General features: G+C 33.4%; 1 long non-coding RNA gene and 1 other non-coding gene across 8 annotated transcripts in view; one reads left to right on the forward strand and one right to left on the reverse strand.

The window, feature by feature from the left end:
- The window catches only part of LOC105471471 (uncharacterized), a 487,352-nt gene that overhangs the window by 65,947 nt on the left and 396,382 nt on the right, over nucleotides 1-25,023 (forward strand). The gene's annotated exons all lie outside the window — the stretch shown is intronic.
- On the reverse strand, nucleotides 12,751-12,857 carry LOC112424922 (U6 spliceosomal RNA). The gene has a single exon (XR_003015887.2). It is a non-coding gene; the product is annotated as a U6 spliceosomal RNA (small nuclear RNA).

The raw sequence follows: 25,023 nt of genomic DNA on the forward strand, positions 1-25,023 counted from the left end.
CTGCTCCAGGTAATCACTGCTCCTGCGTACCAGGAAGCAAGTCTACATCATTGGAGGTAAGAGTGGCTTTTTGGAAGTTCAAAGTGGAGCTGAGTTTTTCTTCATCTACAAGCATGACTTTGCCCTTCTTTCATTATGGTCTAGCAGTATTTCACTTCATTTTCTTCTTAATGTACTTCCCCTCTAGTGTCTAGGGCTCTTGTGTAAAGCTCTTCTTTCTTCCTGAGAAGATTATCTCTTTCCATCACCACTTCTTGGAAAGTACCTACTTGTCATTAAGGTCTTAAACGTTCCTTGAGTAATCTTATTATCCTAAACTAAATTAACTTCCTTTTTTCATATGCTGCTGAATTCAACATTTCTGGTTTTGAACAATTTATTCAAATTATAGTTAACTAATTCTTGATATAACTTTTTAATTTCATGTATTTTGCCTCTGTCAGAGAGTAAATGTCATGCAGGCACCACATTGGTCCATTTGACATCTAAACTACAACAGGGGCTCAATAAATATTTTTTAGTGAATAAGTAAATAAATTAATTAAGTGATATTCACCAGCTCAGTGGTAGACAGGAACTTTCTTCATTGGCAGAGGTATTGCTGCAAGAAATGAAAGCAGAGTATAGCAGAAAGAGCATTTGATTTGGAGTCAGAACATTTTGGTTCAAGTGCTGGTTCTGTCAATTTTTAGCTGCGTTGGAAATAAAATACCCTAAAGGTTAGATCCTTCAACCCTAATGTGAAGACACTTTTCTCAAAGGGCTGCTTTTAATAACTATTTAGGTATTCAAAAATGTAGACAAGAGCTCTTTAGAATTTAAAAACATGGCATATAGTACAATATTTTCCATATAGGCAGTAGCCTACATTGGATTGGCAAATATTTCTTGACATCCCAAATTTAATTGATGAAAATATAGAAGAAAATAATACATTTTTGCTGATCTAAAAACTTTGATTCAAATGCTAAACAAAGTGATAATAATAGTTACAAAACCTTCAACTTTGACAATAATTTGGCACTGTACTTAACAGGAGTCCAGAAAGAATGCTGCTAATATTCAGGAGGTTTCTGAGCTTCTTTGTCTTCTCTGCTTGCTATGCACAATGTCAGTGTTGAAGGCCAAAAGTTAAAATTTGGTCTTATCTGACATAAAATGGCAAATTCAGTCCATTTCAAGAAACAGTTCCTCAGTATTGTCTTATGCATAATCGTGTGTGAGATGCTTAAGATGACAGTAAAAAGGGCAACACCTACTACTTTTAAAAGAATCTGTGAAAGAGATACAGAGATGGCTATGGGACAGGCTTATACTCCTTTCCATGCAAGGTAATGAACTCAGTCCTGCCCATCAGAGAAGCCTCAGAGGACTCATGCTGCCTCTGGAAGCAAAGCACTTACATGGCATTGGTGGAAACCAAGGAATATTGGGCTCCTTGCTCTAGAGAGTAATTCTATTTTTCTTTCCAGTCTGTTCTTCATCAGAGTTTACTTTTCCTATCTCACTTTATCACAAGGTGCCATTTAAAGATGGTTTATTGGTTCAATTAAAACAAGATTCCAAAATGGCAACTCATGGGCCAAACATTGGAAGTTCTGTCTGGCTTGACTCTGGCGTGTTAAAAACAAATAAATTTGATAGGCAGAGAACACACTGTCAAGTTCACTACATTTCCCACTATCCTGTAATACTTCTGCCCACAGGTTCACACATGTTTCATGTCTTGCCCCAACACAAGTATTGCTTTTCCTAAGAAATATCCTCAGTTTTAGCAGTGACTATTAAGCATGGGGAACCATAATCAAAGAGGGGGTGGGTGAATGAAAGGTAGAACTAAAATTTCAGCGGATAGTGAATTTTTGATTGGAAGTATTTTTCACTTGAAATGTATGTTTATACTTAAACATTACATCAAAATAGGTAACCACCTATTACCACAACTAGCCAGATCTGTAGAAATATATGAAAATTGGAATGAACAGGCTGTAGATAACTAGTCAATGCTAGCAGCTTAGACTCATTGGTGTCTGGAAGATGTATGCATGGTAATATACACTTTACATTTATAAACCACTTTATAGCTCATAAAGTATATGCATGTATATTTTCTCATTTATTCTTGATATTTTGATAAAGATTTATATAAAAACTTTTAAAAAAGTTAAAAAATATATATCATCAACCTAAAATTGATAATATTTTATTTTTAACAAATTTGTTATTTTGGCATATTTATATTTATTTTACTAAATTTAATATTTTTAATTTTAACAACCATTTAAAAATAAATGAATATTTCAGATAATTAGTGTTAAGCAGGAGTCACAAATATGGCTGTACAATCAAAGGGTAGGATTACTATTGTTAGATGAAGGCCCTGAGAAGAGAGCCCAGGTCAGAATCTAGCTACTATTCCCTGGTAATTTGTAAAATCTCCTAGAAGAGGTAAGGTCTGAGAGAGGCCTGTAAACATGGGGCTTACTGTCGTCAGGTCAAGGGTGCAACCCAGGTAATAGACCCTAAGAAGAAAATTGAGAAGAGGTTGCTGCTTGGTATTTTCAAGTTCTAATGTTTCTATGGCCTATCTTCAAAAATTGATAGGGAAAATAAAAATGAAATCATTATATTAGGTGGAAGGAGTCTTCACAATTGGTCCAAGCAGAAAAGCCTAGAGTAGAGAGCAGGAACTCCATGCACACATGGTGAGGACAAGCTGAGTATAGGTAAGGTATCTGGGCGAGGATCACCTTGATATTTTATCATCAGGTTTACAAAACATTATGAGTGATGACAGCCCTCAGTATGCGTTGGTGTTTCTCAAGTTGTTCTGCCCTGATGTGCACCATTGTCATTCTAAGATGTCTCATTAAGCGCTCCTGTATTGAATATCCAGTTATATTTATCACCTAACATCCTTTTTATAGGTTTCTTTTATCATTTGCAGAGATGGCACTTTATTGCAGTGTAGGGAGGTCGGATTCCTGCAAATGTCTTTATTCTATTCTTTATTGCTTTCTCTGCCTGGATATAGAATTGGAAATATTTTTACTTCAGAATTTTGATGTCTTTCTCTTTCTGCCTCTGAAAGTTTATAACATTTCCTTTGATCCTAGTGTGTAGAAATTTCACAATGATAGGCCTTGGTATGCACCTGTTTTCATCCATTGAGATTGGTATGTCCTTAGTGTGTCTTTTAAGTCACTCAGTTCTGGGAAATATTCTTGAATTATTTTATTCTTTATTCTGTATCCTCTTGTTCTTTCTGTCCCCTCTTTCCGGAATTCCTATTGTATAGATCTTGGACCACCTGTATTGATACACTGATTTCGTTACCTTGTTCACTCCCATTTCCCATTTCTCTTTTGATTCTGGGATATTTTCTCAAATTTATTTTCTAATACTTCTATTTTTACTAACCGTTTTCACCTATTATGTTTATAAATTATGAGTTATTATTTATTGTTTGTTCTCTGAATATTTATTTTCTCTAGCATCATATTCTTTTTTACATGAATACACTACCTTATTTCTGTGAGAATATTAACGACTTATGTTTTTTAATTTTCATCTGCCTACATTGATTGCTGTTCTCTCAAGTCACTTTAACATTTATATGTTTTGGTCCCTGTCTTTCATATTAGAAGCTTTCATCTGCTCTTTGGTAAACATTTTCAAGAAAAATTTTTTAAGAACCACAACAGTAAGAAAATATAACATATAATATATGGAAACATTATATTTTATATATATGGAGAAGATGCTCAACCCCTTAGTCATTGAAACCAAAATTAGGTACCACTGCGCACTCAATGTAATGACTATATAAAAATAGATTGGCATGGCCAACCTATTTCAAGAGGGTGTGGAGATAATTCACTCTAACTTATCCTAATAATACATGTAGTTTGGAAAATGATTTGGCAGTTTCTTAAAATGTTAAACATGCATCTACCATATATTCCAGACGCTCTACTCCTAAGTTTGTACCCAACAGAAATGAATGTAAATATTCTACCAAGACATTTATAAAATTCTTCAAGAAACTTTTATTATAATAGCCAAAAACTGGAAAGAATCCAAATGTCCATCAGTGTGTAAGCAGATAAATTATGATGCGTCTATACAATGGAATACTACTCAGCAATGAAAATAATTAACTATTGATACAAGACTGTTGGCAACAGGTTTGAGGCATCTCTTATGCTGAGTGAAATAAGCCAGACAAAATAAGAGTGTGTATTGCATTACTCCATTCATATAAAATGCTTGAAAATGCAAACTAGTCTCTAATGATAGAAAAACAATCATTGGCTTCCTAGAATGGGAAGGGCTCTGAGGAAGAGAATACAAAGTGGAGGAAGTTTTTGTGAGTGAATTTTTTAACATGCATATATACATATCTCAAAACATCGTTATGTCTTTAAATGTGAAATTTTTGCATGCAAAACTTATCTCCATAGAATTGTTTAACAATAAGAAATTATTTATAAACTTCAGAGTCTACCTCAGATCCTAATTCCTTCATACCTATTTCTGTACCAATATAATGCTGCTTTAATTATTATTACTTATGTTTTAATAGTTGCGAAGGCAGACCCCCTACTAGATAGTTTGGTTATTTCTAGATGTTATATATTCACATCAAATTTCAAATTAAATTGTTATTAGGTTGTTGCAAAAGTCACAGAAGTTTTTGCTATTAAAGTAATGGCAAAAACTGCAATGACTTTTGCACCAACTTAATATGTACATTAAAAATCCTAGAAGGAGGTTGCCCTTTAATTTTGAAAAGATTGACAGCTTTATGGTCATGAATTTTCTTATCCATAACAAGATTTTTACCACCTGTTTTGGTATTCATACATGTCTTTCACAAACATTTTAAAAATTATTATTCTATAATAGTTTTACTTGAGTTAGATCCTTTGATATCATAAAGGTTTTTCTGATATTTTAGATATATTTTCTCTCTACCCTTTTGTCTCTTATTGTTGCTATTTCTTCCATTGGCCTTTGCATATCGATCTAATTTTTGGCAATAATAACAAACTGTAATAACGGTTCCAATAATTAGCCGATAAACAGTCATAACATGAAAAACTAAAGACAGTAATAAACTTTCTTGACAGGTCGTCCTCTTTTTATGGTGTCTGGAATGGTAATATATAAGGATTATTTGTGCCTTGGAGGTTTGGCCACAGTTATAATTAGTACTATAAGGTGAATTTTGAGACATTGGGAATTTATTATTTTTAGCTATAGACTCTTTACAGTATTTAATTGATCTTTGTCATTTTTGATACTTATATTTTCTCTAGAAAAAAAGGCTAATTTTACCTGTGCTTTTAAGCTTTCTTCTGATAAAAATTTTTCTACTATCATTTTCTTAAAAACATAAAAGATATAATTTTTTAGCATTAACCTCAGTAGAAAGAGATATTTAAAATATTGTCTTAATTCTAGTAATGTTTTAAACAAAATAGCTTTTTTGTTAAGTAATTTTAATATTTGTTTAATGTATTGCTTATTTTATAGTTGTTTTCATATTCTTGAATTAAATACTTAGCTTTTTTTTTTTACCATCTTTTCAAATAACTGCAATTCATTTTACTATGCAAAATGAATGCAAAATTTTACTAGGTAAATGTGCAAGGGATAATCTCAAAACAGATTTATAGCATCATTTGGCGGTGTTTTGTTTGTTCTTCATAACCATACCAAAGTAATGGCAGGAATTAATATTTCCATTTTACAATTAGGAGACATATTGTGAAAAGTTTAGTGGCTTTCCTGCCAACATTCACACATTTATGAATGTTCAAGCAGAAAATAGGACTATAATCGTTCACTCGCTGACTGGTCTACCAGTGCTCTATATGTGAGAGTGCACTGTGAATACAATTAGGCCCAACAGCATGTTTTCAAGACAAGTCCATGCCTGAAAACATCCTTTAATTATAATTCAATCACAGTTCTTGAGGTTTTGTTCTGTTATTTGTTTCCTTTTTTTTTTTTTTTTTCTGAGCAAGGGCTTCACTATAAAAAACATTTTTCAGGGCTTATTTGTCCTTGCATCTTAGGTGACGTATGTTGAGGAACTTAATTAAACTTAATTTTCTTTCTGGGATAAGTTGGGCTATGATTAACATGGAGTGTCCACTTGTCTATTTGGGCCTTCAAGTCTACAAATATCCAAATTCACCCTGAAAACTAGATAATCAGATATCAACGCTTCGGGACCAAGGGTCAGGATGACATTATGAGTTTAGACTTGAATTTCTCCATCAACTCCAAACATAGCAGTCAAATAATATTTTTAAAGAATGGCAAAATGACTCAGATATGGTAAACTCAAAAGAAGAGAAGTATCTCTAAAGACGAGAAAGGGAAAAAAAATGTCAGAGTGATAAGTTAGTGATTAGAGACTGGAGCTAGGCCTGCTGGTTCTCAGTCTAGAGGAAGCTGGAATTTGTCTCCCACAGAGTAATGAGAGCTAAAGCTCAGTGTGCATGGCAGGAGACCACAGTCAAGTTAATTGCATGAAACTTGGGGCAGGTGCAGGACTCACCAGCCTATAAAATATGGTTGAAAGAAAATTATGGCTGACCTTGGGATATGGCTTATGTAAAATATATACCTGCAATTTTAAAGGATTCAGACCAAGTCCTTATACACAAGATCCAAAATTAATCCACCCTACATTTAGTGACTGATTTTGAGACTGGTCTGTTATCAAGAGAGAGCTGGAATTATGAGCCTTTATAAAACTGGTCTTGGGGTAGAGTTCCCTTTGTGTCTCTGAAAGAAGGTTAGATTTCTGTGGCAGACAGAAAACAGGTTGAGAAAGAAGGATGGAAGGAAGCTTGATCAAGGTAGTGAGGATCTGTGCCTTTACTTCAGGCAGAGTCCCAGGAAGGTGATATGCCGCCACACAAGAAATTGTTGTGAAGTTCATTTGGCAGATGAGGTTTTAGATAGGTTGCAGTTATTTCTAAGCCCCTATCTGAATAATGGACATACCAGAGATTTTTCAGAGCCATAGAGACCAGAAGACAAAAGTGACCTTAAGACCAATGATGGATGATCATTTGGAATGATGGGCATCTTGGGGAATAATGATGAATAGTGTCCTCTCCATTTTCTCCCCTCCTCACCACACACCCAGTCTTGGAATTAAGTAAGCTCCTTAGGCACAATCCCATAAGAAAAGGAGGCTTCAATTATATTGACATTATTTTCCACTGCTCTAATAAATTGTGAATTTAAAATAGAAATTATGTTGAACTACAGAAATATGTTATCCATGTTGCCTACAAGGTTAATACCTGATTCTAACCCAAACAATTCAAACAAGTGAAATATGTTGCCGTACTGCTATGAGGTTAATAAAATGAACAAGTAAGACTGATCTAACCACTCAGGAGTACCAGCGGTCAGCTATGCCATTCAAACCCACTCCAGTTCTGGCAGGGATTTGCCATCATTTGGTGGTGGTGGTTGCTCTGGCTTTAACCTTGATGAGAATGTCTCTGGTCCTCAACTGGCTGAGATTTTCAAAGTGGTAACAATGACAGTAATTCCAGTTACGTCCTCCTTGGGGGATCCATCTTTGTTGTAGCAGGGAACCTTACTTTTTGCATCTCGTATCCAAAGAAGGCAAAAGTTTCTTTCAGGCTAGCCCTTCTTTCATCATCTTTCCTGAGATGGTATAAGAAGAAGAATCAGTTTATATCAAGATTTGTGTTGTTGTAGCATTTTTACTGGGTACAAAACAGCACTTTAAAAGTTATAAATGGGGTATAACTGAGACCTCCCTCTTCCAAATCCTTTATAACCCAAGATTTAAGAAGAGATACCCAGTGTGAAACCCCCAAAGGGTTGATGATTTCCCGAAGTGTCTTTACCAAGTAGTTTTAGTAAAAAGGCGGCACTGATAGCCATTAGACTTGACACAGATTTTCACTCTCCCCCTCTCAGCCTAAATTCAGAATACCTTCTGCCTATGTTTAAATGTTCCTAGAGAGATTGGACTCCTAAGCACACTTAGAGTTCTTTTGATATTACCTTGCCAATTGTAATTTAACAAACCAAGAAACAAAATGGGGAACAAAGGAGCTCTGTAAGATTTTTTAAATCATGTATCATTTTATATTTCAATTTTCCATTTCATAGTATTATGCTCAAATCATTAATTGAAAACATATTGTTGAAATGTTAGAAGCTGAAATATTAAAATAAAAATTACCTTGGGTTCTTCCTTTTTCTTGTGATATTAAGTTATCATTGGAAAAGTAAGTTTTCAACCCAGGAGGCGGAGCTTGCAGTGAGCCGAGATCGCGCCACTGCACTCCAGGCTGGGCGACAGAGCGAGACTCCGTCTCAAAAAAAAAAAAAAAAAAAAAAGGAAAAGTAAGTTTTCTTTTTTGTTTTTTTTAACTCCATATTCTGGGGAAAAGAAGATGGTAGTTTATTTCTAAGACCTGAGCACATGTGTTATGTATGGCAGAGAGGAGCATAAATATTTTGTGTTTCATGCTGACAGAAAAAAAATTAAGTTCAATTGGTCAGAAACATAGGGAATGAAAGCTGATGCTTGGAGTTGGGGGCTATTTTCAAAGCTCTCGCTTCCCAAGACTGTCAGGTAGAGAGCTAGGTACAATGCATTTGAATGGTCTGGGTGAGCCTGGGCATGTCAGCAGTGAGAATGAGTGCCTGAAGACCAGAAGTTCATCTTCAAATGTCCTGGTTAATATAAACTCCAAGGCGCTTAGACAATCCTGGAAAAGGAGAGGTGTTGGCTAACAGTGACTAGTATGGATATATTGTCAACTTTGGCAAGGAACAGCACAGAGCTAGATATAGAAAAATTGATTTCAATTTAGACTTAGAAAAATAAAGCAACATAAGCATTTGTGTACATTCATACCTAAGGTAAACAAAGTATCAAGCATATAACTGAATATCTACTGACAAATTATATTTTTCAGAAAACCCCCAGGTTTTATAGCTATATATTTCATTTGTATAAAGTATACATTTCTCAGCTCTCAGTTCCCTTGAAAAATTGGGACTTTTCTTTGAGCTTAACATTTTATCTCTAAACCTCTGTTGGTCAAATTTACTTTTATTTCTGAAATAATATTTCTGCAGGCTCTTTGAGATCCTCATCTTTCTTAAAAATCTCTGAGTTCTTAAAATTGAGTTACAAACCATGGAGGCTGGTGGTTTTTTCACAGTGCCTTCTCTGCTAAAATTTTTGAATACTGTTATTTGGAAATGATTACTGCTATGTCTGAATGAGACCCCCCTGCAAATTCATAGTTGAAACTTAATTAGTAATATGATAGTATTAAGAGGTGAAGTCATTTGGAGGTGATTTAATTATGAGGGCAGAATCCTCATGAATGGGATTAATGACCTTAGGAAAGAAGATCCTTGGAAGTGTTAGCTCCTTCTGCCATGTGAAGATGCAGCAAGAGACGCCATCTATGAAGCAGAGAATGAGGTTTCACCAGACACTGAATCTGCTGGTGTTTTAATCTTGAAATTCACAGCCTACAGAACTGTATAAGCAATAAATTTCTGTTGTTTATAAATTACCCAGTCTAAGATTTTTTTTAATATAGTGGCAGGAAGGAACTAAGATAGAATTCATTGCTGGGCGCGGTGGCTAAAGCCTGTAATCCCAGCACTTTGGGAGGCCGAGACGGGCGGATCACGAGGTCAGGAGATCGAGACCATCCTGGCTAACACAATGAAACCCCGTCTCCACTAAAAATACAAAAAAATTAGCCGGGCGTGGTGGCGGCGCCTGTAGTCCCAGCTACTCGGGAGGCTGAGGCAGGAGAATGGCGGGAACCCGGGAGGCGGAGCTTGCAGTGAGCCGAGATCGTGCCACTGCACTCCAGCCTGGGCGACAGAGCGAGACTCCGCCTCAAAAAAAAAAAAAAAAAGCTAGAATTCATGACCTGAAACTGTGAAACTCCTAGAGGAAAACACAGGGGGAAAGCTTCATGTTATTAGGCTTGGCAATGGTTCCTTGGATATGACACCAAAAACACGAGCAACAAAAGTAAAAATAGACATGTGTCACTATATCAAACTAAAAGACTTCTGTACAGCAAAGGAAGTAATTAACAGAGTGAAAAAGCAACTTATGAAATGGGAGAAAATATTTGGAAACCATCTATCTGATAAGGGGTTAATATCCAAAGTATATAAGAAACTTCAATGATTTAATAGCAAAATAATTCTCCAATTAAAAATGGGCAAAGGATTTGAATAGAAATGTCTTTAAGGAGGACATTTAAATGGCCAACAGGTATATGAAAATATGCTCATTTCACAAATCCTCAGGGAAATGCAAATCAAAACCCAAATGAGATATCAGTGCAAACCTGTTAGGATGGCTATTATTAACAAAAACAAAAGATAACAAGTATTGGCGAGGATGTGGAGAAATTGGAACCTTTATACACCGATGATGGGAATTTAAAATGGTGCAACAGCTATTTTTGGACTGTATTTTCAACAGTATGGAACTTTTAAAAAATTAAAAATAGAACTACATATGATCCAGCAATCCCACTTCTGGGTATTTATAAAAAAGAATTGGCCAGGCGTTGTGGCTCATGCCTATAATCCCAGCACTTTGGGAGGCTGAGGTGGGCAGATCATGAGGTCAGGAGATGAGACCATCCTGGCTAACACGGTGAAGCCATGTCTCTATTAAAAATGCAAAAAATTACAACCATGAACCACCATACCTGCCCAGAGTGACTAGAATTTTGTGTAGAAGTAATTTGCTTATTATGAAGACTTAGTTAACATATAATATTTGACTAATCAAATCAATTGTGCCCTTAGAATCCTTTCTGTGATATGATATAAAAGAAAATAACTTTAATTATCTATAAAATATACCCCCAAACAGGAATCTATATCAGTCTTCTTGGGTTGCCATAACAAAATGCCATAGATAGAGTGTCTTAAATGGAAGCCCAAAGCAGAATGACACTTTAAGCACAGGAGTTCAAGGTTAAAGTGAGCTCTGATCACATCACTACACTCCAGCCAGGGTGACAGAGCAAGACCTAATTTCTGTAAAAATATAAAATAACTATATGCAGATGATTTAATATTTTGGTGAAAATGAGAGACAGAGGGAGAAAGATAGTAACAGCACTATGTATCAAGCTGTCACATAGCTTTATAGACATATGCAAACATGTGAATGTTAAATATCAAAGTATTAATGATCCACTGTATCTGATGTACTGATGTATATTTAGCAATTAAGTTAATTTCTGTTTCTTTGTTTTTACATAATTAGAAGTGATTTAATGTCAGAATTTCCTGAGGATTTTTCCTAATCTACATGGTTTAAATTTATCTCAGTATCTCAATATTTACATGAGAAGATGTTCATTGAGAAACTGATTAAAATTGATGCTCTATCCGACTGTATATTCTAACTGCCAGATGTTTACACTGCTGAAATTTCCCAGTAGTGTAATATACCCTAAAATGCTTGAAGAATTTTTAAAAGGGGTTTAAATTCCATTGTAAAGCTATTATGAATAAAACTGAAAAGTAACCAATAAAAAAATGCAAAAAATTAGTCAGGCGTGGTGGCACATGCCTATAGTCACAGCCACTCTGGAGGCTGAGGCAGGAGAATCGCTTGAACCTGAGAGGCAGAGTGAGCTGAGATCACACCACTGCACTCTAGCCTGGGTAACAAAGTGAGGCTCCACCTCAGGAAAAAAAAAAAAAAAAAAAAAAAAATTGAATTCAGTATATTGAAGAGATACGTGCACCTCTATGTTCATTCCAGCATTATTTACAATAGCCAAGATGTGAAAGCAACCTAAATGTTCATAGATGGATGAATAAAGAAAATGTGGTATATACATATGATGAATGCTACTCAGCCTTAAAAAATAGAAGGAAATCCTGACACATGACACAACTTGGATGGATCTCCAGGACATTAGGTTAAATGAAATAAACCTGTCACAGAAAGACAACTACTATATAATTCCACTTATACGGGGTATTTAAAAGAGTCAAACTCATAGAAGCAGAGAGTAGAATGATGATTTCCAGAGGCTGGGGGCAATGGGGAAATGAGGAGTTGCTATTCAATGGGTGAGTATATTTCAGCTACGCAAAATGAATGAGTTCTAAACATTGTGCTGTCCTGCATCGTGCCTATGTTTAACAACACCATATTTTACACTTAAATTTTTTTAAGAGAGTAGATCTCTCTTAAAATTAAAAGTCCATACCATAAATCTGAAAAAATAGGATACCGTGAATACCAAGTAAGCTTCAGTAACTAGGTTGTCATTTCAATTCCGTGTCCACATTAGTAATGTGGACTTTGCTTACCTACCAATGCCTCACGTCTTCTTTGAAGACTAAATGGTCCCAGCCAGCCCACAGGAATTTTTCATCCCTGTGAAATTTCCCTGACTCTCATTATCTGCATTATTCATTATGTGGTATTATTTGCTACATTTTCAGTAGTTTCTTTCTATATATAACTTTAAATTTTTTTTTTTTTTTTTTTTGAGATGGAGTCTCACTGTGTCACCCAGGCTGGAGTGCAGTGGTGCAATCTTGACTCACTGCAAAATCCACCTCCCAGGTTCATGCCATTCTCCTGCCTCAGCCTCCAGAGTAGCTGGGACTACAGCCGCCTGCCACTACGCCCGGCTAATTTTTTTTTTTTTTTTTTTTTTTTTAAATATGGAACGCTTCACGAATTTGCGTGTCATCCTTGCGCAGGGGCCATGCTAATCTTCTCTGTATCGTTCCAATTTTAGTATATGTGTTGCCGAAGCGAGCACCCGGCTAATTTTTTGAATTTTTAGTAGAGATGGGGTTTTACCGTGTTAGCCAGAATAGTCTCGATCTCCTGACCTCATGATCCACCCGCCTCGGCCTCCCAAAGTGCTGGGATTACAGGTGAGAGTCACCACAGCTGGCCAATTTTAAAATTTTTGAGGGACAAACAACCAAGAATCTTACTTTTTTCCATCTCCCTTCTTTAACTTTGCCTGTGTAGAGTTTCCGCATTTTGATTGATTTATTGCATACACAATATCTATTCAATTTCTGTTAACTTCCAAGCTCATTGACTTGATAAATCTCAACTAGATAGTAGAGGCATTTCTTGCAAAAATTGATGACAGATTTTCAAATATCTTTAAGTTAATTTTCTTTTATTTATAATACATTTTAACTCTTCTGGAGAAGGAAGTATATGATGTGGTTCGTTGCATTAATACTTAATGTTAAAATTTGGAAAGTAATATGACTTCTCTGATATTCAGATTCCTAAATGATCTCTAAATGACATATTTTGCTTTATAAAGTTGGGATCTGTTATATGAATATTCATAAAGTGAGTAGGTGAATGTTTCCTATTTTATAAAGTATTCATTAGAAGTATTTTTTAGAAGTACTTGTTCCTTCACTATTTAGGGAACTAAATCATCTAATTGTGTTGTTTACTTATGAAAAGTTTTTTCACTACTAATACATTTTTTTCAGTGATTCAGATTTTCTATTTTTCTTTATTTCAGTTTTGGTGACTATAATGTAGTCACTAAAACATTAAACTGGGAATTTATCTGTCACCCTTAAGTTTTTAATATTATTTGTATAAAGTTCTTCATAGCTCAGATTTTGTTGATACTCAGTAACTTTTTGATGAATGAATGAATCAATAAATCAATGTTAGGATCAAGCACCTAGAATGAAGTCTGTATTCACGCACCTATACTTTAGACATAACTGAAACAGCATAATATTAAATCATAACATTGAATGGAAAGTAATACACAAGTAAATGCATAAAGAATGAGCCCATTTATAAAATTTTGAAAAATTAGCAAAAGTAGACAATATAGTCTAAAAATCTTAAGACAAGAAAATTATTATTACAAGATTAAGGCTATGGTTTCTTTTGTCCATGACAATCAAGATGCTTTAATGAGAAGGAAATGATGCATTTTAAAGATGACGGACTTTTTGTCATGATTGTAATATCATTTACTTAAATAGAAGGTAGATTAACCAGTGTTAGAAGTGTGGCAATATTTCAAATGTCAATGTTACATAATATTTTCTTATGTGAATGTAGCACAAAATATGTTGCATTGTACTGTAGATAAATAATGTAAGTAATATTTATTGGTAATTATGACTAAAGAATACATTTCAATTTTTACTTTTTTTCTTGAAAGTTAATGTAAAATACGGGGGGAAATGAGCTCATTTTTGAAACAATTAGAAAAGGCAGTTATTCTAAAGTAATTAAAATACTAATTATTTCAGGACATGTATTTAGTTCTTTTTATATATAAAAGACTGAGTTAGGCACTGGAGATTTAAGGAAAATGTAGACACACAATTTTTACCCTTTAATCCAGCAGTCCCCAACCTTTTGGGCACCACGGACCGGTTTTGTAGAAGACAATTCTTCCCAATGGGGGCAAAGTGGGGATGGTGGGCAGGTGGTATAGTTTTGGGATGAAACTGTTCCACTTCAGATCATCAGGTATTATTAGACATTAGATTCTCATAAGTAGTGTGAAACCTAGATCCTTCATATGTGCAGTTCACAATAGGGTTTGCACTCTTATAAGAATCTAATGGCTCATCTGACACAAGGCAGAGCTCAGGCAAAAATGCTAGCTGGCTCACTGTTCTCCTGCATGTGACCTGGTTCCTAACAGGCCATGGACTGGTACCGGTCCACAGCCCCAGGGTTGGCGAACCCTGCTCTAAGCATATAGTCTAGCTAAATTTCAGATACATTCTAGACAGTACTATATAATTTGGGCCAAATTATATGAAATGAGTGATATTTAACCATATTTGACCGATAAAAATATCAGTCATCCCACACAGAATTACTGAAGTTAAAAGTAATTCACTATGGTTAGAACATGGAATTTTTTACTGAAAGTGAGGAACCTGGAGTGAAAAACTGGGGTAGATAATTTAAATTTTTTGTGGTATATTCATAAAATTGAATGTCACACAACAGCAAAAATGAGGGAATTTTTGCTACACGCATCAGCACTGATAAATCTCAAAAGCATAATAATCTTTAAAAAGGTAAAACACAGGAGAAAACATACCACACCATTAAATTTTTACAAAATTTAAAAACAGAAAACATGAAACAAAATATTGCTTTGTAATAGCATAGTTTATTATTCTGTATTACAATTTTCATAATAAAAGTAACACATTTTTATTTCATTTAATTTTTAAAATAAACATGTTTAATTGAAAAATATTCTAAAGAAGGGAAGAGTAAAAAAATAATATACCCTCACTTTCTTCCCACTGTCTCGACTCCAGTGATGTAATGAACTATTCAGACCAGATGAATATCTTTCTGCTCTTCCTCTAAACATATGCACACATATATAGTGCTTGCACTTTCTTTTTCTGTATTTTATTTTGTTGTTTTAAAATACATATGACATACTAAAGAGTGCATATCTAATTTGGTACACTCTTTAAGGAATATGTGCAAAAGGAATAAGCATGTACCTCCGCATAGTTTAAGAATGCCTCTTCCCTTATACAGCCCCTTCTCCTCAAACCAAGGAAGCTATAATTCTAAAATTTATGTTAATGATACTTTTACTTTTCTTTAACCACATATGTAGGTAACTGAAGTATTATATTTCCTATTTTCTTGTGATTCATTTTCTTTGGAATGTGCTATTTCATCTAAATTTCAAATCTGTTGTCATGAACCTTTTCATATTATTCTCTATTATCTTATTATCAAGATATAAATGCCTGCTTCATATATGCCTATATCTTGACTCTATTTGTATTATTGTTTATGTCTACCTTCTGTTTTCTTGATTAATTTTGCCAATTTTTAAAACTTTCTTAGGTTTTTCAATTCTTGGCTTTTTTTTTTTTCTCTAAAATGTACCATTGTTTCTATCTGTTTTTATCTTTTTTTTTTTTTCTGACATTTATTTTATTTGTGGTCATTCTCTACTTTTTTTCCAACTGATTTTTTAAGCTAGACACTCAGATCAATTTTTTAACCTTTCTCTTTTCTTCCTAATTTAATCATTAAAGGTAATCATACATGTTTAACTACATCATACATGTTTGATATATATAATTGCCGTTATCCCCAAAATGTTCTAATTTTTATTAATTTCCTTGTCCCCTGTATTATTCAGAAGGTTTTTTGTTGGATTTTCTGAATGTATGTACAATTTAAAGTTCTTTTCATTATTGACTTCTAATTTATCTGTGAGGTGGTTAAAGGATGTGATGAATATGACATCAACCCTTTAAAATCAGTAGAGATTTACTTTATAGCCTAGAACATGATCAGTTTTTTAAATTGTTTCATTTATGCCTGCACTGAAGGGGTACTTTCCAGTTGGAGGCAGTGTTTTGCATATAATTATTAGATATTTTTGCTAGTTTGTTATCTAAGTTATTTAAATCCTTTAAATACTACTGTTCACTTTTATCTCTCAACCACACTAAAATAAATGTTTGAAATATTTGTCCCAATTATGAGTAATTTGCAAATTTGTGTTTTTAATACAATCATGTCTTTGTATGTTTTGAAATTGTTATTATAATTTATATTTAAAATGTATATATTTCCTCCTGAATAAAAGCTATTATTTTGTGACCCTCTTTATCTCTGGTGGTGGTTTTTGCCTTCAGTCTTTTTATCTGTGTTAATAGAGCTATTCTAATTTTTCAGTATTTATTAATTTTATTTAAAAACATTCTCTTACTATCTCAGGTAGTAATTATCGAAAATTTTTTTAGTCTTTTATGTTCAGCCTTTATTTTAGGTGTGACTTTTAAAATAGCATGTACTTGGATAATTTTTCTAATCCAGTCTGTCTACTTTTGTCCCTGAACTGTAAAAACTAGTTGATTTTACATTGTTCTGATGATAAACATTTTTTGATTTATTTCTCTAGCAAATTAGTTTATTTGTATTTGTCCTGCTTCTCTCTCATATTTATTTGTGATGATTAGTGTGATTTGTTTTCCTTGTATTCTCCTCTATTTCTCCACTCATTTAGAAGTTATACACATTTTCCCATCTGTAAAGCAGTAACACTGGCAGTGTTATATATAAATTACATATATATAATTTAATGAAATTTAAATAAATATTATTACCTATCCCCTTTACAATAAATGAATCTCAAAAGGCTTTAAATCTGATTCCTTTGCCCCACACTTAGAGAAAGTTGATTTTTTAAAAAAGAAACTAAATTCTAAACCCATAAATTAAAAATTGTTATTATAGTATGCAGCCAATATTTACTTAGATTTACTTAGAAGTTTATAGTTGTTATTGTTCAAGCTTATTTTTTTCATCTCGTGTTCCTTCTGGTATTCTTTCTTCAAGAACATTTTATAAATTTTTGTAATATAATATCACCTATTGTTTATGTAAGCTCTCAGGTACTTACTTTTAGTATTAAAATGTCATTATTCTCAATCTAGAAAATAATTTTACTGAACATAACAAATCTAGATTAATATTTATTTTCACAAAAACAAGATGTCACCACTCTATTTAATGTTTCCACTCTCACTGACTGAATCAGCTATGAGTTTTCTCTGTTGGCATCTTTTTCACTTGTGCTACTTTTAAGATAGTTTAATTCCTTTTAGCATTCTGAAGTTTCACTAGAATGTATCACGGTGTGAAAATATTATTATTTAAAAACTTGTGTTGGCCTCTGTTGAGATACCTGGATTTTAGAAGGTTTGTATTCAGTCAATTACAGAAAACTTTTAACTACTAAGTACTCACATTTTATCTCTGATTCATTGTCTCTCTTTGTTCAATAGCTCTTCTCAGACGTATGTTTCCTCTTCTCACTATATTTTATATGTCCCATAATATCCCTTTTATCATTTTGTCTTTCTGAACTGTATTCAGAATACTTTCTTCAATTCTACCTTCTAAATAAATATATTCTTTTCTTTTAATCTGACTCTAATCAGCTGTTTGGTTTATTCTTCACATTAAAAAAAAACCAAAAAACAAAACAAAAAAAAAAGACTTTTTTTTTTTGAGTCAGAAATTTCTTAAATCCCATTTCTCCCCAAACTACTCCCATCCACACACATATTTTCCCCAAGATAAGTCATTTATTTTTATGTACACTCTGATCTGATTATTTATTAGATATAAGACATATGTGACATTCTAAAATTTTACCAAATTACTTTGTAGTTTGAAACTACTGATATTTGAATACCACGCCTTCTTCATTGAATTGCTGTTTCATTTTGCAGAAGCACATCCCTTTCTTCTGAAAAAAAGAAAAAGATATTTTGACTTAGTTTTCAATTATTTGTATTTCCAAACTTGATCTCGTGGAACTCCTCATATTTTGATATTTGACCTTCAAGTTGATCCTCTCTCTTGTGTCTTTCCTCTCAAATATACTTTTTTTTTCTTTTTGTCTTAATTTTTAAGTGATTTACAGGCTTTTATCTCATAAATCATGTTTTTTTTAATTAAAAATATTTATTTCAAATTTCTTATAGCTGTTTCATGCTTCTGGATACTTATTTGTTCATAGTGACTTTTCTTGTTCTATAGATTTCTTATCTAAATATTGTTAAGGATAAGTTAAGTAAATGTTTTAAAGCTTTTTCTTGTTCTTGAACTAATCTTTCCCAAGGCTTTTTTTTTTTTCTTCATAAAGAATTTTCTTTTATATTACAGAATTTATCAATGTTTGGACAGTCTCACTTTTTCATTCAATATTTCATAATAAAAAATGAAAACGTTATGGGAAAAACTGACTAACCAGCAATCCAAGCATGAGAGTAATAAGGTAGGGAAACATCCTTTATTCTGAGGGACTCTGAGATGCTAAACTGCCTTTACTCACAGGTACCTAAGTCTACTAAGTCTACCCAGCCTTTCTTCATCATCTCAAGACTCTTGATTCAATTGTCTTATCAAAAATATCCTTTCCCTCACAATTGTTTTTCTCTCTCGTGGCTTCAATATAATATTTCATCTGATACTGTGCATACTAAATACTGGTTGCGTACTATATGTATTCTTCCTTCAAGGACAAGATGGTATCCATTCTGTACATAGCTTTCATATAACCTACCTGCTGCTAGCATCAGTCACACCAACCCTGTACCTGTAAGTCTTACATTCTGGATTTCTCTAGCATTCTGAAAGGATATTCATCCTTCTCTCACCTTTAAAGTCCCCTTTATCTCTATTCTTTGCTGTAGCTTTCTCTGATCTCTTTTATAACATTTGTATTTCATCTTCTTGGTGTCTTGAGGAAATTTGTTGAAACATTTTGCCTTTATCAGCTTTCTTTTGTCTTTATTTTGGTTTGTAACTACTTATTCCTTTATTATTACTTAGTTGAATTTTTACTAGAGGAGGGGAAAGCATGTACAGTAAATTATTCTTCTCATCCAAAAAGCTTAGTTTATTCTTTTTAATGCTTGTATCATATTCCATAAAATGAGTATTTTTAAATTTTATCTAAAACATTTCTTACGTATATATTTCTCATTCTCCATATTTTTCAACTTCAATCATGTGTGTGTGCATATGTGTGTGTGTGTGTAATTTTACATTATTTCTGTGATATACTATAGGAGAACATACCATAAATGAGATTGTTTTGTTACTTGCTATCTTCTGTAATGTTCATTTGACAAGCCACCAAAAGAGTACTTTAGCAAAATATTTTATCAATTCACATTTCCAACATTAATGTATTGGAGATACATTTACCCACGCTGTTGCCAACAATGAGTAGTACTGCCCTATATAATTATTACCAACTTGATATAAATGTATTTAATTATTGCTTAAATTGTTAAAATCATTAGACGATTAAAAACTGTTATTTAGAATTTTCTTTACCACAAGTGAGATTAAACATCTTTGCACATATTTTGTGGACATGACTTCCTCTTCAGTTAGTTGCCCGTTTGTATCCAATGACAATTTTATTATAAAAATATTTGTCTTCTTCCAAATAATTGGAGAGATTTTCAAATAGTTAATATAATAAATTTTATTTGCCATATATTTTATTGTAAATATTTTCCATTGCTATTATTTTTCTTATAACTTTTATAAGGTGACTTTTGTACACTAAAGATATATTCTTAAAATGTATACATATGTCTGGATTCTGGGTACACTGTTAAAGACAAAAAGGTCTCCCATTCATAAGTTTTACAAAAAGTCTGTTTTCTATAGACTACAATGTTATATTTTGGCTTAAAATGTCTTAATTATTTATTTTCACATTTAATAGTTAATGTATATAGTCTTACATTTCCTATATTATGTGAACAACAAAATCAATTTTTTTTTCTAGTGAGAAGTCATTTATTCTAACAAAACTTATTAATTTTCCTTGCTTCCTGTGACTTAAACTGCCCTCCTTGTTACATATTAAGTTTTCATATTTACTTTATTGTCTTTGCTGCTTCTGAATTCTGTTAAAACAACTTATTAATTGATTTCTGAGCCATTTATTATATGGTTTTGAATTTAAGGTAATCATTAGTATCAAAAAGCACATCCTTTTTAGTATTTTTTAATTTTTAGAAATGTTCATGAATATCTGAAGATGTTTACCTTTCCATGATAACTACATTAATTTTACCCAGTGCTTTTTAAATTGAATTCTGTGAAGAATTGCATTCATTTATATTTAGAAACAATACATTCAGAAAGAAAACAACCAGCTCTTAAAGGTCCTCATAAGCATCTCAAGGAGTTTGCATCTTTTCTTGAGGTCAGTGTGTTTCAATGCATTTCTTGAGGTTGAAAATGAAAAGCCTTTGAAAAACAAGAAAAGTAGTCATATTTGAAATTACATTACTTTGTTTACAAAGTGAGGGGTGATTGAAACAAAGGAAGGCAAGCTCTGAAACAGGAAGTTCAGTAATGCAGCTGTTACTATCTTCAAGTTAAATATAAAGGGGGTGAATATGGCCTAAATGAGGAACACAGCAGTAAAGATAGATAAATGGACAGATTTTAAAACTAGTAGGATCTAGTGTTGAGTGAGGAATGAGTGAAGCACTGGGATTTCCAACTTTCATAATTTGTTCATCACATCCAGGGACCAAAAGGTAATACACTATCTGTACTGAGTGGAACACAATGTAAATACACAGCACATAATACTACGTAAATGTACTTATGACACAATTATGCTAAATTTAAAAGGCAGTATGCAAATGTCATAAAATAAGTATGATTTGTAAACAGAAACAATAAACACAAAAAATATATCTAAAGCTATCATAACAAAGGAAAAACATTTATATATCTAATTTATTTTACAAAAAATAATAAAATGAAACATAACTAAAAGTTGCTCCTTTTTTACTATTGTACATAATAATTATTTTTTTAAAATACCATTGCTTGAGCATTTGCTATGTGCCTTGCACTGTGTTGACTCCCACTAATATTATTTACTTGCCACAAACTTCCTTTTAAGTAGGACTGTTTCTAGTATCTTTTCTATTTATTTTCTTACCAGTTGAGGAAGTTGCTGCTTACAGAGATAAATCACTTGCTGAAAGTCATTTGTTTCCTAAGAAGTGACAGAGCCAGAAATGATTTGGAAGCTAACTTTCTTTTTCTTGTATCCTTCACTGTATTGTGCTTATATTCAGTACTAACTACTGTCAATTAATAAATGACATCTTTTGGTGCCTCAGAGGAGAGACAGTAATTACAGAAGAACAGAAAATATATCCACACAACACACAAAACAACCCACAAAAGCACAATACATTATTTACAAGACCATTACTTTAAAGAACTCTTAACTACTATCATCAACAAAAACAACTGATAGTTGTTGAAGATTCAAGAAAAACTTCTTGGTTATATATTAAAATCTATGGATCTATGCTGATATTCATGTTCTGACTACATCTATCAGTAGCAATAACGCTTGTTTTGGTTATAAAAATTGTAATTAGGAATGTGAATGTCTTCATTTTCAGCCAAGAATACCATTCTTCTTGTGTTTGGGGTCATTTGGGTCACTTGGAGAGCTCCAAATATGAGAAATCACTTTCTTTCTTTCATGATTCTTTTGTACAAAGTACCACATTCTGAACCAAGTACCACAGGATATGTCTCAGTATAACTGAGCCTCCAAAGTCCATTCTAATGTTGTACTTGATGACCTCTTTCTCTCTTTTCAATAAATATGGATGAAATCAGTTTTCAGGCTACTGTGTTATTCAGGGAATCAAACATGCTAAATATAGCAGAGTATGATGGTAAGGCTGAGAATTTAAGAAAATCATCTAGTTCATGCACATTTACATGAAACAAAGCCTAAGCCTTTCAATTAGAATGAGCTGAAAGCCAAACTTGTGCTGAGTGCTGTCAGCACAATTAGCATTTGTATTTTTAGTAGTAGTCCAGGGCCCATGAATAGTGCCAGCATCACTTAAGATAAACCTGCTAGTCAGATAATCTGTGCTAAAAATAGTTAACCAAAGAAGAGCAATTTCTCTTTTTGACACATAGTCAAGAACCTTCTAATACAGGGTGATGGGTTTTTGGCAGTGAGAGCAATCAGAAAAAAGTGTTCCACAGTGAGAATTCATTCAACTGGGTTCAGCAAGTAGAAGAAAACAAAATGGGTTATTATATTGGAGAGTCAGGCATTGTGGCCAAAGGACTTTGAACTCCATAGAACAGCCCTGTATTTCAATTCCAGCTCTAATTCTTGTTAACCGGATGAGCAAGTTTTAAAACCAATTTTAGGCCCAGTTTCCCCAGAAAGTGGGTTAAAAACAGCTGCCTCACAGAATTATTGTGAAGAAAATGCTGGCACAGGACCTGCACATAGTACTAATAAGCAATGGCTTCCAACTTCTCTTCATCCTTCTTGCCCTTCCATCATTTCTGTTCATTCCCAATTAATATTATGCCTAAGGTAGGAGAAACCACATTCAAATTATATCAAGGCACCATGTACATTGTCACTTTCTTTTGCTCCAGAGGCTGCCTTCTACTTCTTTCTTCTTCAGTGAACTCTGCTACACCCTCCCCAACCCCAACACCCCTGTCATTTGCTACCTATGCCACTCATCTGATGGTAATCTACTTGCCCTGTCCCATTCACCATCAGTACTTTTGTTAGATAAGACATTTTGTGATCGGGGGTGCATAGGAAGAAGAGATTCATTTGATGCCTCAGTGCAGTAAACAATTAGGTCAGGGCCTGTAGAAATATTTCCTTAACTCAAAAGCTCTGAAGAATATTGTTCTCCTTGTTCTTAGCCTCTGAAGCAGGGGTGTCTAATCTTTTGACTTCCCTGGGCTACACTGGAAGAAGAAGAATTGTCTTGGGCCACACATAAAATTCACTAACATAAATGATACCTGAAGAGCTAAAAAAATTGCAAAAAATTCTCATAATGTTTTTTAAAATTTATGAATTTATGTTGGGCCACATTCAGAGCCGTGCATACAGCCCAGGGGCCATGGGTTGGACAAGCTTGCTCTAGAGCTAGAAAGGGTTTGAAGGTCAAGAAATTTACTAGTACAGTCTCTAGTCAAGTTAGGAGACTGAGAATCTCTCAGTCTGACAGGAAAAAGAGTAGTGCTAATGGCATACTTTTGTGGCTAACAAATGTTGAGCATGAAACATGACTTGGGAAAAGATCTGGAATAGCCATGAAGAGTCAGAAGTTCTAGCCCTCACTCCGCCTATGTTTTATCTGTGTGACCTTGAGCAAAATAGCTGTCTCCAAAGGAAAAATAAAATGTACATTTGGATTCAAATATTCCCAAGAAAATGATTTTTTATGATAAATAATTTTATTGGGAATTCATTTTATATAAAACACAAACATAGCACTTATGATCACTATTGTAAGAACTTTATACATATGAACTTCTTTACCATAATAGCTCTATAAAGTAGGTACTATAATTATCCTCATAGTAGGAATGAAGAAACTGAAGCCCATAGAAGTTTGGTAATTTGACCTAGGTCATACAGCTTTTAAGAAGTAGAGACAGAGTTAGAAAATATCAGATTAGCTGCAGCATCTCTCTTTTTAACCACTATACTTGGTCATACTTAAAAGTAAAATGTTTATATATTCCTTTATATATGTTTGATATGCATCCTAATCACTGTACTGAAAAGGAATGTATTTTAATGAATTCTTTCACCTACTACTATGCTGATGTCTGGGGCTGCCACTGACCCTAAGTCATCAGCAACTCTGATGAGGAACATCCACGATTCTTCTACTGTTCTAGTCATTCATTCATTCTTCTTTTTGGAAATGTGAGAGAAAATCTAACATTCAGAAATAATTAGCCTGTCTTTTCCAAGATCACAAAGGTCAATTTGCAGGTTAATAGTTAAATGCTTTTTTTTAATCACAATCCTCAAGAATAAAACCAATTATTTAAAATGTCTTTGAAGTGACTTCAACAGCAGATGCTTTTCCTTCAAAGAAGGTTTTTTTTCTTTTTTTCTAATGCTTTCCATGAATCAGATGTACTATATGGAACTCATCCTTTGAAGTGATATGTTTCATGTCACCAAGAACCAGGCATAGACATATGGTGGTTTGCATGTCCATTTTTATTTATTTATTTTTAATGTCTATATCTTTTTTGTAGAGATGAGGTCTTTCTATATTTCCAAGCTGGTTTTGAACTCCAGACCTCAAGCAGTCCTCCTTCCTCAGCCTTTAAAAGTGCTTGGGTTACAGGTGTGAGCCACCATGCTGGTTGATCCCTATGTAGGACACAAAGGTGTTCTTGTTCTGCTCCTTAAAATGTCTTAAGATATAATGATGAAAGAGAAGACAGGGCATAGTGTTATGCAAGGGCCTTTTGCTTAATCTTGTTTCTTCATGAAGCTCTCTGATTCTCAATTTTCTAATTGTAAAATTGGAAATAATGACCCTGAACTCAATGAG

Source organism: Macaca nemestrina, chromosome 12, assembly GCF_043159975.1.
Source record: "Macaca nemestrina isolate mMacNem1 chromosome 12, mMacNem.hap1, whole genome shotgun sequence".
Classification (NCBI taxonomy): Eukaryota; Metazoa; Chordata; class Mammalia; order Primates; family Cercopithecidae; genus Macaca; species Macaca nemestrina.